Raw genomic sequence first — 5,324 nt, forward strand, 5'->3', positions numbered from 1 at the left:
TGGTTTGCACAACCAAACAATTTCTGCACAAACTGTCAGAAACCGTCTCAGGGACGCTCAACTGCATGCCCGTCGTCCTCATCGGGGTCTTGACCTGACTCCAGCTCGTCGCCGTAACAGACTTGTGTGGGCAAATGCTCACATTCGATGGCGTCTGGCACGTTGGAGAGGTGTGCGCTTCACGGATGAATCATGGTTCACATTGTTCAGGGCAGATGGCAGCTGAGAATGTCCCAGTTCTTGCATGGCCAGCATACTCACCGGACATGTCACTCATTGAGCATGTTCGGGATGTGCTTGACCGGCGTATACGACAGCGTGTACCAGTTCCCACGAATATCCAACAACCTCGCACAGCCATTGAAGTGGAGTGGACCAACATTCCACAGGCCACAATTGACAATCTGATAGACTCCATGCGACGATGTGTTGCACTGCATGAGGCAAATGGTGGTCACACCAGATACTGACCGGTTCTGGGTCCCCAGACCTCCAATAGCGCAAAAAACTGCACATTCCAGGGTGGCCTTTTGTTGTGGGCAGTCTGAGGTACACCTGTGCACTACTCATGATGTCAGATCAGCATCCTGATGTGGCACACCTGTGAGGTGGGATGGATTATCTCAATATAGCAGATGTGCCCACTACCCACACATTTGGACTGATTTGTGACCACTGTTTGGGAGGGATGGTTATATTGTGTATCTGGAATGAATTTTAGGTCTCTACGTCCATCCCATGGGGAATGGGAGCAGTAACAAAGGTGTTGCGTTTATATTTTTGTTGAGTGTATATATATAATGTTCTGATATAATCCAGACAATACATGAATTAAAATTTTTAAAGGTAACAATTGTCATCTTCAACAAATTGTCAACATTTAACAAATGTGCAGTTGCATGCAAACAGAAAAACATACATTTTGGCGAATATAGCATCCAGGTTATACAATTTTGTACCTTGGGTTTAAATACAAAAATCAAAAATTTCAGCCAATCAGTTCATATTGTCTGACCTTTCCACTGCATAGGCATAAAAATGGTCAGTCCTGATAAGCAGTGTATTTGACAAAGATGCCAAATGAGGTTTCTCACCTCTGTGAACAGAGACTCTCTACATTTTGGACAGGTGAACATTTTACTTGCATCCTTTAATCTGTGCAATCAGCTCCAGTACTTTGGTTTTCCTTTGGGTGGACAGCGGCAGGTCATAGACAAAATCAAAGAAGGTGAAGACGGAGCCAAGTGGTGCTGGATAGGACAAGTTACATACCCAGTACAGTTTGAAAAGCTTATCCACAGCACACGTCAGGCCATCATTCAGAGAAATGGTTACTCTGTCATTCTTAGCAACAATGATGTACTGCCTGGTTGCCCTCTTTAGATCACCGATGCATATCAGCTGGGGTTGGTGTGTTGTGGATGATGCTTCAGGATCACTGCAAAGCGATGCAATACTTGTTCCAGGCTTGGAGATGGGGGAAGATAAAGATAGTATTCAGTGAGGTGTAGACAAATGCTTTCCTCAGGTAAATACCGTGAGAACTTTACTGAATACATACCAGTGCAAAAAAGGCTGCAACGACTGGCACCAACTGGTGGGAGTAGGTGTGTTAACACATGGCGGGGGGGTTCTTGTTTCCAGGGCAGCTACTGATTTGAGCTTCGGAATGATACTGGCTTCCCATTTTCGCAAAAAGAGATCCACCTTTCCTCCTGTAAAATTGCCAAACTCCAAGTCCAGCCTACGGAAATAAAAGAAGTGTTTAAGTTTAAAATGAAGCATTAAATACATTAAATCAAAAGTACATTCTGTCCATTTGGTAGCTGTATGGCTAAGATCAAACTTTACAGTATCACATTTCTGTTACCCATTCCACATCTAGCTTACCTACACAGTTAAACAACAATTTACTTGGAGTGGTATTTGAATACAAGTCCATTATTCCTTAATTTTAGCTATGATTTGGGTCCCATCAGACCCTGAGAAAAAATTAGGACTTTTTAGCTGATTTTCAACTTTCTAGCAGACAATTTCTTATGTTGTCTATCTGCGGTTTGTCCTGTAGAGCTTTTTTGTTGAAAATAGTGCTGCTGAAAGCAGAGTTTCATACAGGTTTAGGTGATTTTTTTGTAGGGTTTTCACTTCCACGAGCAGCACTTTCTGCATTGTCATTTGATGTCCCTACTATTAGATAGTCATTTGGTGGTACGACTAAGATTTTGGACCATGTGAAAAGTGATGCTCATTGTAATCAGTGCGCAGGGAGTAATGATCAAACTCTGAAGTTATAAAACTTTCAAAATATTCACTAGGAGCTCATAAACATACCTCCAAATGTATCGACTCCTGTTACATACTTTGTATGCAAAACACAACTGAGTGGAGAAGGAGTACATAAACCATTACCAGAGAACCAAGCAACTTACCAGACTTGGCATGTCCAAAAACCGTGGGTACTCTCCGAATATTCCAGGCTCTGAGACTGGTGTATGTTTCCTCCATGCCTGACATGATAATTGGAAGGTTCTCAGCTGAGGGCCGCAATAACTTGGGTGACCCACTCATCTGTGCTGCTGGTATTCCCATCCTCTCGCCTGAGCTTCTTGTCTTCACCACAGTCATCTGTCACTTTTCGCTTCTTATAATGTCTCTGCCCCTGGTCGAGATTCCGTCTAAGGTTGCGCAGTTTAGTCTCTAGGAATCCACAATGAGAGACTGGATCATAATAATGCTCCTGAGGAAGAAAGGACAGAGGTATATGGGTAACAGCTGAGCAATTTTAACTGAGAAAAAAAGCTCTAATAAATAATTAGATAAAGGTTAAACGATACACAGTAAGTGGGAACAAGTGCAATTTACAGTATGTAGTGGAATTTACATTATTAAAATGCTAAATTTACTTACAAATCCTTCCCCCTGTCCTGCCACTTAAGGGTGGAAAAGTGGTGAGGATGCTTTTTGCTACAGTTAGCTTCTCTGCACTAAGAGGGTAACTGGAAAACAAAGGTAAACTTTTTTACTTCTGTGCACTTCAACATTTTTAAAGGAAAACATTCATTGCAAAATTTTAACAAAGTACAGTAAAGTGCGATACTTACTAACCACACCTCTCCACCAAATCCCCAATGCAAGTCTTCACAAGGAGCCTCCTCGATGGCACCGACAGGTTTCATACTCCTTAAGAATCTGTGGGGCTTTCCTGAGTGACTTCAGGGGTTGACTTTGTTCTTCTGTGGTAATGGTAGACTGTGTAAAGGCAACACCAGACACTTTACCTCTCTGCAATAATCTTCAAAGTCATGACAGCAAATTTCCACAGAGCATAAAAGCACGAGTTTACTCAAAAAGCTGCAGCAGAAGAAGGCGGTTTCTTAACTACGTGATTATAACGCAATGACTAAAAGAAATTCTGAATAATAAATAAATTGATTTTATCTTCTAGTTGCTACTTGGTGAATAAATCTGATCCTGACTAATAGTGATGTCTGATGTCTGTGGCACTGCTGACAATAAGAATTTTTTTTTTTTTACAAATTTCTTTCTCATCTATAAAAGTGGTTACAAGGACTTTGACAGATTCTAAGTTGTCATATGTGTGCTGAAAAAAATGAAACACATGGCTAAATAAGTAAGATAATTTGCATGGTCAAGTTGCTGTTGTTTGGTTTTTTAAATAACACTGACTATTACTTCCTCAGAAGTTCTGCATAAAAAAGAAACTATATCAGAGCATGTTTCCAGCAATAAGCCTTAAAAAAGAATGTGCACATACTTTAGTTAATCATACTAGATGCAAAAACTGCTTTAACTGCTTGAAAAAATAATTATCTCTGTCAATATGAGGTATATTTCATGTTAAAGTTACTCAGTCTTTATTCCTATTCTCTGCTAGTAAACGAATGGTCGCGGTGATAACTACATTTGCTATATTCAGAGCTAACGACAATATTGTCATTTTACTCAACACTGCTACGGTTAGGTGCTGACTCTGGCGTTGCTCATAGACAACATAATGGCTGTCGGAGCCGCTAGCCAACTACCACACTGGTTCTAAGAGCAATTTCTGAATACTCTAATACATAAATAAAGTAAATAGATAAATACATGAATAAAGTAATACATAAAAATACTACCAAAACACATTAACTCTAATGGAGTATGGCACGAAATCCAAGAACTAATAATAAAATTAAGAGTAGGATATGTTAGCAAGACTGTTACATTAAGGTTAGCTAGGTATAGTTAAGCAGTAATTAACTTAAACTCTAAACTCCTATATTTTATATAAATTCACATTCTTCCAGAAACCCGGCATATTTTCAGTACATTAAGATAAACTGGTAAATGATACTTACTGTAAGGTCTGACAACATACTAGGCGACGTAACCTCCATCTTTGTCTCCTTTGTCTCATTGGCGCGAAAGATAGCGCCCCCTTCCCGCCGCCGCCGGTATGTCATGTTGCTGGGCAGAATTTGTTTCAATTTTAAGCATGTGTGTTCTTACTCATTTCATTTTCTACTTTTGCTTCAATTGTATTCACATGTTACGGTCAAAATTAAGCCTGTTCTTTGTGGATACTTATGCTTATAGTATAGCCATGGCCATTAATTGGTATGCCATACATATTGAGAAATAAAAAATTAATCCTCTTTCAGAATTTTAGTACACCATACCTTGGTCCACATTACATTATAAAATGTTTTATTTGTTGAAAGTAATGAGGAAAGGATTAAGGAAAACAAACAATAACTAAACATTTTATTTATTCAGTTAATATAGTTATAATACATTGTTAATCTACAATTTATTTCACTAAACACAGGGCTAGTATCAAATTACTGAGCTGCTAATTTTAGGTCCTGTTGTTAGATTCTGAAAATAACACACAAAATGTGTTAAACTGTGCAACACATCAAGTGTGTTAAGCGTTTTACACATTTTTTCAATGTTTACACATTTTCTTACACATGTTATGTTAAAATTTACACAAAATGTGTTAATAGTGTAACAACACATTTTTTGTGTCATTTTTTAACACATCCTTTCTAAGAGTGTGCACCTCAGTGAGATGTCTGTTTTTGTAGTTTTATTAACAGTGACCTAAGCTTCATGCATATGATTAAACCTTTTTTTTTTTTTCAAACTAAAATACAATATTTTGCAATGTTACATTTTAAAACATCTTGAATAATGGTAATTGGGTGTATATTTCAGTTCCTCAGGTTTATGTTTTTGAGGTTTGGGGAACAGACTAAGGAATGTTGGTGCTGCTTCAGCACAGGATGTGCTTTGAGCGTTTTAGTGTTTTGACTTCCTGT

The 5,324-nt window shown here is 38.7% G+C and overlaps 1 long non-coding RNA gene across 1 annotated transcript; it reads right to left on the bottom strand.

The window, feature by feature from the left end:
• Nucleotides 1-701: 701 nt before the first annotated feature.
• LOC147317958 (uncharacterized) lies at nucleotides 702-5,063 on the bottom strand. The gene is made up of 6 exons (XR_015131904.1): nucleotides 4,359-5,063; nucleotides 3,102-3,249; nucleotides 2,908-2,996; nucleotides 2,430-2,737; nucleotides 1,562-1,744; nucleotides 702-1,467 (listed from the first exon to the last, which is right to left on the bottom strand). It is a non-coding gene; the product is annotated as an uncharacterized LOC147317958 (long non-coding RNA).
• Nucleotides 5,064-5,324: the final 261 nt, after the last annotated feature.

Source organism: Aulonocara sp. 'chitande type north' Nkhata Bay, linkage group LG12, assembly GCF_057382095.1.
Source record: "Aulonocara sp. 'chitande type north' Nkhata Bay isolate Kocher_YH1m ecotype deep benthic linkage group LG12, A_spYH_male_GT1.1, whole genome shotgun sequence".
NCBI lineage: Eukaryota > Metazoa > Chordata > Actinopteri > Cichliformes > Cichlidae > Aulonocara > Aulonocara sp. 'chitande type north' Nkhata Bay.